Source organism: Manacus vitellinus, unplaced genomic scaffold, assembly GCF_001715985.3.
Source record: "Manacus vitellinus isolate BGI_N305 unplaced genomic scaffold, ASM171598v3 scaffold_7_pilon, whole genome shotgun sequence".
NCBI classification, from domain to species: domain Eukaryota; kingdom Metazoa; phylum Chordata; class Aves; order Passeriformes; family Pipridae; genus Manacus; species Manacus vitellinus.
In genome coordinates, this window is record NW_021940813.1 from 634,415 (window position 1) to 651,465 (window position 17,051).

Genomic DNA, 17,051 nt, shown 5'->3' on the forward strand with positions numbered 1-17,051 from the left:
AACGACTTCAGCACTACTGAGCTTGCTTCACCGCTCAGCTGCATTTTTAGAAATTTTCCTTTTTTTTTTTTTTTTAATTTCTGTTCTTGGAAGGAAGCTACTATGACAGAATTTCGTTTTTCGGGTCATTTAAGGCACGCTTTTTTGGCTTTGGTTCCAATTCTGATTTGTCATGTAGCAGATAAACACAGCGCAGAACTGCGATTCACAATGGCAGCTCTGAAACACTTGTTCCGACGGTACAAAAATAGAGCAGCTGTGTGAAGTCAAATTTACTTTATTTCCAAGACAGGAAACTTCAGTGCAGTCAATCCAGTTTTGCAAAGTGTTTGCAGCCAAAGTGTTTCTGATCATTTACAGTTTTACAATACAGTATCCTTCCTAATCGTATCACATCTCCAGACTAGCTACCAGATGGTGTCAAATGTCATTACTCCCACTAATTCCTATTCATTCACATGTAGACCTATTTAAGAATTATGTGAAAGGTGAAAAAGGTGTATTGTATTGAAGAATATGATGTATTTGTCCCTTATTTCATGGGTGTATTACTATATGTCCTACTTCTGATGGATTATGTGCTTTATACCTGTCTGTATAGGTGCACTTCTTCCAATTCCAGATTTAAATAAGAGGTGCCAAGAGCCCAGTATGAATTGTGTGCACTGTTCTTAGTTATTTCTTTAAATAATCTGATGGAATTCCTTTGCTCTATCTTTTATTATTTTGCCTCCCCTGAGATTATAAGCACTGTGAAAAACTGAATCAAAGATCATTTAGGGTTTTTTGCTATCTTCACTGCAGTTCTCTTCATATTCATTTTGTTTCTCCTACGAGCCTTTGACCAAAAGAATAGTCAAACCCTTAAAAAACCCCCATGTTCTTCACAGCTTTCTTGAAGTCCATCTGGACTGCATTAAATGTTTGCAAGGAAAGTACCATTGCCTCATCTTGCCTCTTGTGCTAGTCCTCATGGTGTGAGGTGGTAGTCCTGCTGATCCCACTGCATTTCCAAACTGTGTTTTTATTGAGACCAGGTGAATGTTATTCCTGCAGCTTCACTGTGAAGAGAGGCCGGGCTTGTGCCTCCTGAGAGCTGAGATCACATAGCTCTGGTCTGATGAGCGGGTATTGAAACCACAGCAGGATCCGAGTTGTGCTCTGAATGCCACAGCTCCCTTTTTTTCAGTGTCAGTTTTTTCATTCTGTGCATGAAGAGGGTTTATCTGCTGGTCTTCCTAATGGCAGTTTGTTCTGTGCAGGGGGTGAGCAAAAACCTGTTCTGTAAACTTGCTCTGAAGTTTTAAGGTCAGAGTGGGTGCTGGGTCTGACAGCCTTCACTGTGAAACACAAACTCCACTTCCCATATAATTGGTGGGAGGTTATCTTTGCTTCAGATTCTTCCAGCTATTAAAGAAAAGAAGGGTAAGGAAGGATATGTATTAAGTACCTCAAGTGTGTCATGGACTCTTAGAATTTATGGCTTCGTGTTTTGAAGGTGATGAACACACGCATTAGCAAGTTCTCAACTTGCAGCCATTCCTCCTTAATTGGTGATGGCCTTTATTCCCTGAGTGTTGGAAGGAATGAAGATTGTGAGGGAAGATTCAACTGCTCTTGTAATTTCCCTGCTTCACTAGTCACGCTGTAGTAGGTGATAAGAACCTGATTTCTGGAGCTGGGCTATTCCCTGAGAAGCTAAGCTCTGCTTTCTTAATTTTGCTGAAAAGGGGTTACTGTCTTTCTAGATACAAGAAGTTTGAAAAATGTGATCTCTCTCCATTCAAATATCAGAAGGCAAGTTCCATCTCAAGCCTCTTTTTCTGTCTTTTTGTTTTGCTTTAGTTTTTTTTAATAATTACTTGAGTCTTTTGTGTTTATTTTTGAATTCTTTATGAAAGCTGAAGAAAGGAGGGGTTGAGAAGCAAAGATGAGTGCTGTGGTGCACTGGAGTATTTTGAGGTGGCAGGGTCAAAATCCCTCCATGTCCACCTAATGGAAGTACTACTGAAGTGCAAAATATTCCTGTTATAAACAGTGAGTAAATTTTGGTCGTTGTTATTGGACGCTTACAAAATAAAAATGAAAAGGACCTGGCAGTCCTTTTCAGGACTAATACAGTGAATGTCTGTGGCTTGGTGGGGTGTGATGTATTTTTGACCAAAGACAAAGCAAATAAACATACCAGGTTTGGGTTGACAGAAAAGTCCCTACTTTTACAAATTAGCATTCCAGCACCTCCTACCACCCAGAATTAGCTCTGGTAAAAGGGACTGCGTGGGAGTAGAGCCTGTACTATAGAAATAACCCAAAACATGAGTAATAATTGCAATGCAGCTACCCTAAACAGGATATAGCACTGTGAGTGTTTTATAGCAAGGCTTTGTCCTTCTGTGTGTGTAAGTGAGCTGTGATATCCGTGCACAGGGTGACACTAAATGGAAGAGGCTCATTGTGGTTGTTCCTCAGGATGCAGAGCCTCACTAACTGCTCCTTTAAAGGTGCTTTCCACTCTTCAGAGAAATAGTGGACACTTTACTTTCCAGGGTTGCTGGTTGTAGCAATTGTGCATTCAGACCCTGGTGGGTCAGGGCAGAGGAGCTGTTGTGAGGAGCAACAGTGGTGGCAAGAGGTGGTGTCAGGCTCATATTTTTTACCACTCCTTGGATTTCATTCCCTGTCAAGGCAAAAGCATCAGTTAAATTTGGAAAGAGAAAAGTAGAGGGTGAGCAAATAACTGTTTTGCCTGATTAAAGAGTAACTGAGTTGGGATTTGGAGTAGAAATTAGACGAAAATGAAACAGTGGACAAAAGAAAGCCCATGTGCAATTTCCATGTGTTTGGGTGATTTGGATTATTAAGGAAGGAATGTTTTTTCTTTTTGTTGTTTTTCTTTTTCCCCCCTTTTTTTCCCCCCTCTAACTGGAGGACTGTGAGCTCTAGGGATAGTGTCTGGCAAGACAGATTTAAAAACTCCTACACTTTGCAGAGGTCTTCATTTTCTTGAAGGGCACTTACGACTTTGAGTATGCAAGGACACGTTAGCTGTTAAATTGCCTCCACATATTATTATCTTTGAAATTTTCTCACTTACTGTGGGTGAAACAAGTCTGACCTGAAACGTTATCTGCTCGTGGTCAGGTATAACTCCATCTGAAAAAGGGAGCTGGTAAAATGGCATACCCTTGCCCGTGGGCCAGCATGAGTGGGACAGGCCTCTCTCCCCTTTCTTACTGCCTGTAAAATACAGATGTAATTGCACAAACACTTGTGTAAATAAGTGGAGGAACTTGTTGCTTCTATTTCAGCGCAGATTAGGACTTGAAGTCAAATCTTCAAAGTAAAGGAGGCAACTCTCAGCTGCCTCAGAAAAGGAAGTGTTTTTTCCTGCCACTGGTGAGCCTGTCCTGCATCTTGCTGCTTTTCAGCCTGGGTTTGCTCTATGTATCTGAGCTCATGAAGCAAAAGCAGATACCACACTGCTGTTCAAATCAAAAGTTTTACGTTTGAGTTTGTATCCATCAGTTCATAGTCCTTCAGAGCACTTCAAGTAGCCCAGGACTAGAACAGATTTATATTTGCAATTTTTTTGCACATGAACTCCTCCCTTTGTTTTAAAAGAACAAGTTGGCTGCCTGTCTGTCTCCTCTGCCCCTGCCTCCATCACAGCCACCCACGTGACTGGCATTAAAGAACCGAGGGAGTAGGAACCAGCTTACTTGGGTTGGTAACAGTCTAGTTGAGACAAAGACCTCAGCATGAGCAATCCACTGTGCTTTTCCTGGCAAATTCAACACACAGCAAAGCTCCCCTACCACTGGCAGCACCTGAGGTAGCTTGAGCACGTCTCCATCAACTCCCTGGTTTTGGTTTTGCCACGGCAGCGTGCTCTGCCCAGCAAAGGATGCAGCAGCCTAGAACCACTCGAGAGCCTCCCCAAGGAGTTTGGTAAACTTCTCCCCCTTGGGATGAAAGTTTGGCCACTGAACCTGCTGGTGCCAAAAGTTGATAAAATGATACCTTTCTTCCCCTCTTCTCTCTTTTCCCTCAGTACTTCCCTCATTCTTCATTTTGCTGGTCTCTCCTACTGCTCTCGCTGCCTTTTTATGGCCGAAAGTATTTTATGGGGAGGGCAGCAGGGGACAGATGTTCCAGAGCAGTTTTGTTTTTCTAAGAATCCTCCTCAAACAGATGAAACCTGTGGGGTATGGTGAGGACGCAATTTGAGGAAAATAAGCTAGATGGGGAAAAAAGATTTTATTCGAGTGAAAATTACAATTCATTTAATACAATTAATGTGTCATAATTAGGCCCTTTTGAAGGGAATCTGTTAAGACAGTAATTGCACTCTGCAATCTTTTTTCCCCTCACTGCTGCTTACTAATAATTTGATATTCTGAAAAATAAATTACTTGTAGATTTTGTCCTATTTGCTCAGCTTGTGAGTACTAAAATTAGTTGATTTTATTTGGCTTTATGGTTGGCTTATTTTTGTACCTATTTACTAGCAAAAACTGCTGTTAAGCTAGATTGTGTGTGTTTAGGGAAGATGTCTGTGTCACACAGTAGTCTGCTCTCATTTTAAAAGAGGAAAGGTATTAATGCTGCAGTAACACTTGGTAAGCTTCTTCTCCCTATACACAAATGAGTCTGTTCTTAGGGATCCAAAACTCCAAAACCAGCATTTTTGTTTTAAAGAAAAAGAGATGACAACTCGAGAACTGAGAGTCACCTTTCCAACTGAGGGAGGGATTAAAGGCCAGGTCCTGCCACTTGACAGTGAAAAAAATAATTGGATGTTTTTGGCAGCCACCTCTCAGATAATTACTTGATATTTGTTAGGGATTTGGTTGTGAGAGTGGCCCGTAGAAGAGCATCTCAGAGCCCGCTGTGACACTGCAGCTGGTGCTCAGGCTCATGTCAAGGCCAGATGTGAGAATTTTCTAACCCACCCAGGCTCTTTCTGCTTCCTACTTTCCTGCCATAGGAAGCTTCATACCAGAGAAGATCAGGCATTTGGGGCTTCTGTGGAAATAAAAGGCTTACCTGCTGTGTCATCATATGGAAGGCTGGGTTCTGCATGTGCCCCCTTGGGAATTTTGTTGTGGTGTTAAGGAAGAAGTAAATCTGGAAGGTTGCCTTTGACAGCAATAGCTTTGGCATAGAAAATAAAATACTGGGATGTCCGTTTCAACTGCAGGCTTTGGGTCCATTTTTGAAGTTGCGGCTTCGTGAAATCCGAAGGCAGATTTTGGGGGTTTTTTCTCTCGTTTTTTCTCTACCTAAATAGAAACTTTCCTTCCAAAATTCCATTAAGATACCTGCTGATACAGAAACCTTGGCTGTCAGTGTTTGCAGCCTGAGAAATTAACAGTTGTAGTGTCTTTTCAAGGCCAGGCTGGACGGGGCTCTGACCAACCTGGTCTAGTGGAAGGTGTCCCTGCCCGCGGCAGGAGGGTTGGAATAAGATGATCTTTAAGGTCCCTTCCAACCCAGGCCATTCCATGATTGAAGAGAGAACACACTGTATCAATTTGGAAGGTCTTCAGGGCAGTATTACCCTGCTGCTAAAGCGTGGTGTGGAAAGACTTGTGCTTTTATTCACTGCGCTGCCTAATACACATCTGCTACGGGTAAGAGTGAAATGTGAGGCGTGTCAGAAAATGATTCATCAATCCTACTGCTACTTTTCTGTGACTAAAGAGATTTTTATTTAATTCATTCATTTTTCTTCTCAGGGACTCTCGGGTTGCAAATAAGACAAAGGAGTTCAAAGGTGGTCACACTTCCCAAAAGTCTGAGAAGCGCTGTAGCAAGATAACATCTGATGCAGTCACAGCGCTTCAGTTTAACTGTCACAGAATAATCTTCTCATTACTTCTCGGGATGCAAAGTCCTTCAGGGAATAACACAAACATTTCACATGATCCAAAGTGCCATATTTTTGCATTTGAACTGCTGAGATAAATAATGGGGGGAGGGGGGGTGGGAAAAGCTCGAAAAATTTCTCAGGAGCTGTAGTAAGGAATGCTGGTGCCTGTTACATGCTCCTGCTAAAATTAACTTTCATTTGCACTCTGATGAGCCTTGAGGTTAACTCTGTGTTGGCAAGTGACCAAATCCTAGTGATACTGCCTGCAGGTTTTTGGTCAGGTTTGGAAGCTTTCTCAATGGCAGGCTTGCACAACGTCTGATGTTGCTAGTGGGTGAAATTCCACAATTCCAGTGCCCTGAGCACCAACAGCTCCAACGTGGCTGCACTTACTGCCTTCCCTGTAGTGTGTGAAATGAACCTGAGGTACCAGACAATCACAGACAGGTTTGGGTTGGAAGGGACCTTAAAAATCATCTAGTTCCAACTCCCATCACGCATCTGCCATCTCACAGTGGGTTATAACCCTTGGCCAAAGTAGAAGTAGCTTGGTAGGACTAAGCTACACACAGGTTGATATCTGGAGGAATGGATAGTAGGAATGTGTCTTCCTTGTGTTGTTGTGATGCGTCCTGGCAGGCTTCATCAACCTGAGAGCATAACAAAGTCTTTTAACTTCCTGCCCAACAAACTCAGCCCGGTATCTGGAAATAAAGCTGTGTTCCTGCATGCTTCTGTGTTCTCCTGCGTAATCAAGATTTTTATAGTGGAACTTGTTTAACAATTGCATTGATGTGTGAGCCACGGGCAAAGCTGGTTCATTTCCCAGAGCTGCTGCCTCTACAGTATTAGCCAAGGTAAAGACCAAAGTACGAATGTTTGAGGAGAGAGAGGAATAAACGAGTCCAATAGCAGGGGGAGGAACAGTGCTGCTTTTTGAAAAGAGAACTAAAAAATCGTATCTTACTTCACTTGAGAGTCAAAACTGCCTTTTAAATGGTCCTGCCAAAATTTTAAGTAGAAATGTTAGAATAAATATGAATAAAAAATGTGATTCTTATTTTTAATAAATCAGGCTCATCATTTTGACAGTGCCTAATAGCTTGTGGTTTTTTTTTTCTCCAATCAAATAGTCCTTCCTGCTATTAATGGAATGTAATGCTGCTTTCTGTTTGTGCCTTTGAACTCCCTTGTATAATTCCAGGGAACACCCATGATGACAATCAAATTCTGCTTGGTAATATCCTAAATAGGTCAGGTGCAATGGGGAGCAAAAGCCTTCTGTCTGTTGTATTCCCTTTATTAATTACCGGGGAAATAAAACCACCGCGGTTGCGTCACCTTGTTTGTGCTCTGAGACCTGGGGCTGCCTGTGAACATTCCTGCCGCCTCCAAAGATGCCACGGAGCAGTGGGAAGCTGCCTGGCCCTTCACCTCTTCCCCAGAGGTGTGGCACAGCTTTTCTAGCAGGGAGTGTAATCACAATAACCAAATTCCAGTCCCTGTGGTTGATGGAGCCGAACTTCTTTCGGTTTTTATCCTGATCTCTTCCAACCCTCCCTTCGCCTGCACCAGCAGATCCAGTCGTGTCCCTTTACCATCCGTGTAGCAGCAGCCCAGCAGGTGTGTGAAAGTGTGGGATTGTGGCTGTTTTCTTGGCATAAAGGGAGGAACAGAGGTGGGAGCTGCTATGGACAGGTGAAGAACAGGTAGTTCAAGGGAGTAAGGGGATGGGGGTCAGTCTTTTCAGCTCTCCAGGCTGACACATCCCAGCTCTCATGTGTTAAATAAAATCTGGCAGTGCTGCAAATCCAGTCTTGAAGAACAAGTTATGGCATTTTTATTGCAGAGGTCATGCCTTGAAGTACAGGGAGTTCTCAGCTGGCTTTCCAAGGTGTGTGCTAATTTATTTGCCTCTCCGTGATCTCGGCTAACGCAGGGATCTCAGCCTGTGAATGTGGGATTGGTGGCAGTTTCTTGGCCTCCCGGATTAAGAGGCTGCTTTCACAGCCATGAACTTCACTTAAGCAGCAAGGTGGGAGTTCCCATGTAATCATCCATTGAATTCCGTGTTTTGGGAAGGTTGGTTGTCTCACTGTTGCAGTGTATGGGTAAAGAAAACCTGGGGGAAAAAGATGCTTATCCACTTTGGTTTTGCTACCATGTTTTAGGGGAAAATATCTGAGAGCATTCAGTGTCCTTCTTGAAGAAAAGCACTAAAAAAACATAAGGAGGACTCCCTGAAGCTGGAAGGATGTTATAATGAGTGGTGGCCCCACTGTGTGGGGAAGAGCTGGTTCTGGGGAGAACAGATAGACTTGATGAGTCAGGAGTGTCCTGCCTTCACCTCTCCTCCTCACAGCTCCCCAGGCTTTGAAAAACCTTTGCTAACAAACACATGTCTCCAAAACCAACATCTTGACAGAGGAGGGGAAAAAAAACCTGAAAAGAGTTGTGTCACTGCAAGAGCGAGTTGAGGGGGGGAGGAGAGGTGAGAGAGCAGACCTGGCATGCAGCCTTCTGAAAACTCTGCTCTGTCTCACTGCTGTCCTGCAAGCTTCGTTTTCTTCCTACTTGCCTTTGAGATGCAGCCTTTTTCCAAAGTTACTTGCTGCCTTCAAATCATAGAATCATAGAATGGCCTGGGTTGGAAGTGACCTTAAAGATTATCCCATTCCAACCCCCTGCCATGGGCAGGGATACCTTCCACTAGCCCAGGTTGCTCCAAGCCCCATCCAGCCGAGCCTTGGACATTTCCAGGGATGGGACATCCACAACTTCTCTGGGCAACCTGTGCCAGGGCCTCACCACCCTCACAGGCAACAATTTTTTTCTAATATCTAATCTAAACTTTCTCTCTGTCAGTTTGAAGCCATTCCCCCTTGTCCTGTCACTGCACACTCTCGTAAATGGTCTCTCTCTCAAAAAAAAATATATTAAAAAAAGCTTCTTAAAATTGAAGGAGCAGCTTTGGCACTTGGTTTCACATCTCCAGTGCAATTTGAAAGCCTGGGTCTTACTTAAATTGGAGACTGAAGTTCAGATTTTTGATGTGAAGGGGACCCTTTAATGGAGACAGAAATAAAAGAGTGAGACTGAACCTCTCCTGGAAGGTTTCTGCCTGCTGCTGAAGGATAAGGATGCTGTGGTGTCTCTGACAAAAAGGGAGATGACCAAAAAAATAACAGTGCTCATGGGGCTAGAGATCCCTCCTTGCCTAATCTCGAGAACATCAGGAATGGGCTTCATAAACAATATTGAAGTTTGAAATGTGGCCCTTGATTAATTTTGTTATTTCCAAATGGCAGAATAAACATGGGCAGTGAGTCAGGTGTAGAAGCTTGTACAGGGTAAGGAAGGTTTAAATACCAGTCAGTTCAAGCCTCCTTGGGTTTACTTAGTCTGGCTTGGCTCTCTGCAAATGCATAAAACTGTTTTGGTCTAACTGCAGTTGGAGGGTTGTTGATTTAGTTTCAAAACAAACTTTTTTTGTAGTGTAGGACTTCTGAAGGTAGGTAGAGAAGAGCTAAAAATGCCTTTTTTTTTTTTTTCCCAGGCAGCAGTTTCTCTGAGTTTAATGAACAATAGAGGAAAAGAAAAGAATGACCTGACAGAATAAATTGGAAGCTAATTTTGCAGAGCAAAAGCCTTGGAAAATTGAAATTCTGAACTTTATGCAGCTTCTAACTGTAATCATTCACTGAGTATAATATATTAATGCAGGCTTACTGATTTCATTTCCTTAGGAAAAAAAAAGGCAAAACAATAAAGCAAAAAGCCCTCCTTGATACTGTATTCTGAAAGGCAGTTTATTAGCATGGTGAGTCCCTTTCTCCTTTATTTTTGCCCCTACAAAAAAAAAAAACCCAAAACTCTAAAATTCTTTGACGTGATTATTCTTTTTTAGAAGGATCATGCCCTAAGTAGTGCTGGTAAACAGAATAGCCACAGCAGACATTTAGCCTCAGACACTTGAGGTGGATGGTTTGTTGTTTTTTCAGTGAGGTGATTGTCTTTTTTTATTTTCTTGCAGAGAAAGTTTCGCTTCAGGTCAACTGAAATAATTTGACAGTGGTTTTCTCGGGAACGAAGTGAGACAGGCTGTGGTGGAGCACAAGGGTACAAGTGTACAGAGGCTTGCTGAGGGAGCTGTCTGGAAAGAGTGAAACCCTTTTTTGCTTCCTGGTGGTGTTCATGCCCCTGGATTGTGAAATACAAGTGTGCAGCTCTTCTATCACCTCTGCCGCTGTCCTATTTACCAAGGAGCTGGAAGCTCTCCTTCTCCTCAAGTCTTCCTGCAGTGCCCATTAGCCATCTGATGTGACTGGCCACTGCTCCAAAGAGCTCAAAATCCTGCCAGACAGTGTCCAGCAGGTCTGCTTTGCAGTGGTAACACTCTCTGGTTTCCAAGTGAGAAAGGGGGTTTAGGCTGAGAAGGTGACTATGAAATCAGTGATGCCGTTCACGAGCGTTGTCTCCAAAAGTGAGGCTCTTTTTAGCTATTGAATTATTGAATTAATAGCTGTCTCTCCAACACCTCTGGCCACTGTGTTCTCTAGGGAGGGCGGGGTGAGCTCTGAATGAGGTGTTTACTAATTTAGGACACAGCCCAGAGCTTAGAGGTAGCCTATCTCTAAACCCAGGCTGCGTGGGCACTGGGATTCCTCATGAGTCTTGCAGTTAGAGTTGCTCCCAGTGGCATTCGGCTCACAGTCTCCCTGTCTCATCAGTGCTGTACTGTAATTAGCAGAAAATTGATGAATTTAATTCCTTTACACCTAGTAACAGGTGGAAACAGGCTTTGGGGTTTAACAAGAGCTTTGTGTGCACTTAACTGCGAATAGCTGACGTCTCCTGCATTCATTCTTGAATTTCAGAGTGTGTTTGCGGGGGTTTTTTAATCCTCCATTTATCCAGGCACTCATTAATCTTTCCATTCAAGAAAGCCTGTAGTATAAGTACAGCAAATATATAGAATTTCCTCGCTCAAATTCGTGAGCCCTTGAGCAACAACAGTCCTCTCGTGGTTAACGTGCATTGCTGGCTGCCCTGGGAAAGGCTGATGAAGGTACCTGCTGGCTGGCATGCAACCCCTTCTTCCTGAAAGATTTGGCTCTCAGGGTGTCTCTGTGGCAATCCTGTGTCTGTTAAAAGACTATCAATGTTTTCCTCAAACCAGCTCAAGCCTGTCAATGGTTATTTACAGGTGAGGTTTTGCTAGACCTCTAGCTTATTGTTGTTACTGAACTTTAACTAGTCTAGATTTTCCTTAAAGCTCGGTGCCTAGAGCAGGGCATGATTTCAGATGTAGCTGGTTTATGTGAACTAGGGGATTGCTTCACACACACCTAATTTTCTGTTTGCTATAGGTTGTGATATGGGAGAGGGACTTGTATCTGGAGGGGGGGGAATAAAAAAGAGGAAGAAAGGTTCATCTTTTCTGAAAAGGTAATGGGACAAAATTGCTACGATTCACACAGCTCTAAGATAAGCAAGTAATAGCTCATGTTCAACAGCAAAGCATGTTCATATAGCATGAATAGGATGGATGTGTTGTATGATAAATCTGGACACAGCAAATAAATTTCAGCCTGAAAAATAAGATAGCACATGAGACGGCATGTGCAGAAAGAATGCTAATGTTTAGGGAACCGAAGGCATTGGCAGAAAGGAGAGCGTGAAAATGAAGAATAGGTATTTTGTTTTGTTCCCAGGATTGATTGGCTGACTATTTTTTTTTGTCTTTAAACCATAATAGCCTTCCCTTATTGTCAAAATGATAATATATATAAAGCACTTCCTGTAATATTTCTCCTCAAAATGACTGTTCATCAGTCCCAGAGTCAGATGCTCATATTTCAACTCACAATTTAGTTTAGCAAGTTTATACTTCTGAGCAATCTGTCATTTTAGCATTTGTGTTTTTTATACAAATCTCCACTACAGAAGCATGCAGTGCTCTTAAGCACGGATAGATTGGCTAATCCAGATAGTACTTTGTAATCTTCTGGCCAAGAAAGAGATTATTGCTTTTCAGAGAGAAAGAAAAGTGTTCCTCCCAGTCTGGCAGTGCAGATCATGAAGGGACTGAGGGTGAAAGACTCTTGGTCTTCTGCTGGGCCCAGTGAGAATGTCCAGGAATAGCTGAGTGTTTTAGGTGGTTGAGAGAGGGAGTGAATATGAAGGTACTGTAGATATGGGGTCAAATTCCAGGTCCTGACAGCAGCTGGATGAGGGGAATGACAGCAAGAGCCAAACTCTCTGGTGAGCTCGTTCTGCTGCTGCTGCCCTGAAGAGCCTCCACTTGCCACTTGTTTTTCTTCTAACTCCCCAAGCTACAAACCCACCAGTTTCTGTGAAAAGCTTCTGCTGTTGTGAGGGCAGGAATTACCCTTGTGATAAACTTGACCTTCTGGTTTGCCCACGTTTTCATGCTGCAATAAGTCACCTTCCTTTGCCTCCCCAGTGCGACGTTGCAGCGAAACGTGGGCACCACCTGCTGAACAAACATCATCAGAAAATAATCAATCTCCATTCATTTTTCCTTCTCACAATGCCTCTCTTATCCTGGCTGCGTGGTTAAACCCTTCTTATGACCGTGGGAGGGGTTTTTTTTGGAGGTAGGAGCAGATAGGTCTGTTTTCTCTGGTGAGGTGACCTCACTCATGGCAATGCTGGAAATACTTCTCCTCCCAGACTTGGCGTAACATGTGGGCCTGCACTCTTCCTCCTCCTCCTCAAAGGTAGAGTATGACACCATCAAAGTGCAGAGAGTCATTTGGCTTTGGGTGAGGTGTTCCTCTACCACCACCAGTGGCTGTGCAGTTCTCAACCAGAGAGCTGGGTTGTGTTCTGGATTCCTCTACTCAGCACTGGTGAGGCCAAACCTGGAGTTCTGTCTCCAGCTCTGGGCTCCCCAGTACAAGACAGAAAGCAAAGAAAGGACCATGAAGACATTTAAGGGACTGGAGCACCTCTTGCATGAGGAAAGGCTGGGAAAGCTGGGACTGTTTGGCCTAGAGAAGAGAAGGCTCAGGGGGATCTCATCACTGTACATAAACATCTAAAGGGAGGGTGTGAAGAGGACAGATCCAGGCTCTTTTCAGAGGTGGCAGTGACAAGACGAGAGGCAGAGGGCACAAACTGCAAAACACAGGAGGTTCCCTCTAAACATATGGAAAAACACGTTTTTACTGTGAGGGTGACCAAGCACTGGCACAGGTTGCCCACAGAGAGGTGGTGGAGTTTCCATCCTTGGAGTCTTTCAGAAGCTGTCTGGATGTGGTGGTCCTGGGCATCCTGCTCTGTCTGAACCTGCTTGAGCATGTGGGGCTGGACCAGATGACCTCCAGAGGTGTCTTCAACCTGAGCCATTCTGTGAAGTGCTGCTGGGCTGCTCTGGTCCAGGGACTGCTTATGAGCAGGGGAAAATGGGAGAGTCCCATCCCTGCCCCTAGTCCAACAAGCTTTGCTTTCTTTTTCTTTTCAGGCTTACCTTTCCAGCAAAATACATGTTATTCTGCAAGCAGAAATGCATCACTGTGGAGGCTTTTTAAGTTTATGTTTGACTTTGCAGACCTCTACATGTAGAAAAGTTCCAAAGATTCTTCTAACTCATCTTTTAAAGTGCTTTTATTTCTGCATCATAAGAAGAGCAGATGAAGAATCTATATTAAAGCCTAGCTTTCTGATTTTTTTTTAATAGAAACTAGGCTGTAAATGTTAATTCCAAGTAACACAGAGGAAAAAATCATGCAGTGCTTAAAAAGCCTCTGTATATTGTAACATTACTAATTTGTAGAAACAAATTGCTGAAACAACCTGACTGACAGTCAGTGCCAATAATAACATGTAATAACTATGGGCAAACACAGCAAATAGTTTCTACTGTTTTCTTTTCTGTGTGATAGTTGTAAGCAATTCTTGCCAGATGGGCTGATAATGTAATTAGGAATCGTTGTGTTAAGTGAGGCGGCATTTAAATTGGCAACTAATTTTCCTATCTATTAACCAGCTTGAAAAAGAAGGGCTGTTACCCAAATGATTTCTAGCTGCTAATCCCTAACAAGAAACACAGTGCTGCTTTGCACCTTTTTTTAAGCACTGTCTAGCAGATTATTTTCTGGAGGGTTTATTATGTGTGGGACAAAATAAGAAAGAGAGTGTGTTAAGAGATGGTACAAGCTCAGGGGTTAGATGGGGTGGACTCCTACTAAGCCAGTACATTGTGTTGTGTGGCAGCAGCTCATGAGCAGGTGATGTGGTGCTTCCTATTACTGGTCTCTACATGGGGATAAAAACTTTTTTACTTTGTGATAGTTCACTGTGTGGCAATCTCCATGAAGCAGAGTAGGATTATAAGCCCTGTTTTAAGTGTGTACTTTGGGAGAAATGATGAAAGCACAGCAAGACAAGATTTTGAATGGCAGATGAATGTTACTGGTGTGGAACCATCTCTTTCTTTACCGGGGATGGGAGAGAAGGGAAAAGAAAGGAGTGCCCTTGGGTCAAGTTAAAATCCCAGGGAAGGCGTGATGGCTTATCGTTTTCATCATGAAAAGAGATGTCATTATAAAAGAGTAGGTTTAGATTAGATATTAGGAAGAAATTCTTTACTATGAGGGTGGTGAGGCCCTGGCACAGGTTGGCCAGAGAAGCTGTGGCTGCCCCATCCTTGGAAGTGTTCAAGGCCAGGTTGGATGGGGCTTGGAGCAACCTGGGCTAGTGGAAGGTGTCCCTGCCCATGGCAGGGGGGCTGGAATGAGATTTTGAGCCATTCAGTGATTCTATGAATTCTTACAGAGTCAGCTGCTTTGCTCTGCTGGCTTATGCAGTGGAAACTATCAGTTGTCTGTTATTAAGGTTTTGACTGAATCCTAGAGTAAATGTAAGGTTGAATGAGATTGATTATTGTATTTATGGCCCTCTCTGTGCAAATCTTACTCCTTTTTTATTTTTTCCCCCCACCCCCTATGCTTCAGCTGAAGCAGTGATGAAGAGCCAAATATATTTTTGCAATCTGGTTTCTTCATAGAATCATGGAAATGTTAAGGTTGGAAAAAACTTGTAAGATCATCGAGTCCAAACATCAACCCAGCACCACCACCGTGTTCACCACCAAACCATGTCCTCAAGTGCCATATCCACATATGTTCTAAACAATTCCTTGGATGGTGACTCCAGCACTTCCTCAGGCAGTCTGGTCCAACGCTTTTCAACACTTTCCAAGAAAAATTTTTTTCTAATATCCAATCTAAACCTTCCCTGGTGCAACTTGAGGCTGTTTCCTCTCGTCCTGTCACTTGTTACCTGGGAAAGGAGATTAAGACCCACCTCGCTACAACCTCCTTTCAAGTAGTTGTAGAAACTGTAGTCTGTCCAGTGGTGAAACTTTATTACTTGACCAAAAAGGATCAGACCCATTAAGCTGGAAAAAAAAAAAAAACTATGGTGGATTTTTCCATGGGCCAGTCCTTTAATGAAGGCTATCAGTGTGGGTTGCCCAAGGAGTCACATCAAAAGCTGCAGTGGGACAGGGTTGCATGCAAGCCCTAGGATTCCACACCTGGAAAAGGCTGTGTATGCTAAAACATGCAGAGAGCTGCTTTGAAGAAATGCATTTTGCCCTTGTAGCCTGTGGGATTTACTTTGTATATATTTTCTGAAAGTTACCAAAAACTCCCAACCTCAAAGTAAAACAGGGAAGTGAAACTTCTGTGCAGTTGAGCAGGGTGTGTGTCAGAACAGGGGCAAGGTTTGTCTGCCAAGGGATGCGAGCTGCCTCTACGCGACCAAAATTGAAAGATTGCTACATTTTATCAATTTTCCTTGAAAATGTGAAGGAAATCACTTTCTGAATGCATGGTGGATAACTGCAAATTGCAGTTAAATGATGCATAGGTAATGCCTAGGCTGGCGCTGATGTCGTCACATTGACATCACCTGCTGTATCAGATAGGGCAGGTGCCTGAACACAGACAGCCAAAGCTTGGCTGAATGAAATAAAGATGACACGTGAATAGGCAATTACTTTTTGTTTTCTGATGTCAAAACACAACACTCAGCAACGGAAGGCTTAAAAATATTAAAGATGTAGTGGCAAGTCAAATTATTGAAGTGGGATAAGCATACAGAAGGTGCTATTTGATGTTGGAGCTGAATCAAGCACTGGCAAGTTTGAGGGATCCTTGAAGTACTGACAGTGTGTTTGATTTCCAGCTGAAAAAAAAATCATTACAACTGGGTAGTTTTTTTTTTAGTGTTCCTACCCCTTCAGAGTAGAAAAAAATGTAAAATGCATGACCGAAGAGACTTCTACTTTCAATGTTTGTGACTTTCAGTAAACAGGTTTGGATTTGTTTCTTTTTATAACCACAACTTAATGGCATATAGATGGAGTGTCAGATGTTGTCTGTAAGTTTGTCATGGCAGAGGTGGATGTTCCTGTCTAGCTTACTCTATAACAGGGATCTTTATAAACCTCCTATTAATAATAACAACACTGTTTCCACATAGGAAATGCATCCAGCAGAATAATCTCCAGGTGCTTTACTAGATGTAGGTTTTATGTCCCACGGCTGTGGTAAAGGTGACCTTCAGGGGGAAAAAACAGCCTATTGCATTTGCTCTTAGTGTCTGCTATGTGGGTCTGAAATTGAACTTGGAAGCCACAAAAATAAAATAAAAAAATAAATAAATAAAAGAAAAGCCAAAACAACAAGGCTTTGCTTCTGTGCCTCTGAAAGCAAAAGGAAAGTAGGGTTTCATTGGTTTTAAGGCTGGGCATGTGATCAGTCAGCAGACCTTGTGCAGTTTTGCCTTCATAGCCTTGTTCAGCCACGTCTTGGCCTTTGCAAAACCTGGCTTTGTCTGACAGTCTTTGGCAAAATGGGGAGATCACTAAATAATGAGCTCTGAGTGACAGGAAGTGATTCACTCGATGGCCAAAATAAACCCAAGGAAGCTGCTCTGCCTGCCTGTGAGAGCTCCGAGTCACCATCTCCGGGGCAGCTGGACAGGGTGATACCACCACTGCTGGTTCTGCCTCAGCATCAGGGTCTTGTATCCCTGTGAGAGAAAGGTAAAGGCACAGAGAGGTTTGGCCACTCTCCAGCTGTCACAGCGGATTGCTCAGGGAATCAGGTGGAGGTGCTGTGGATTTCTGTTTTCCTTAGTAAGC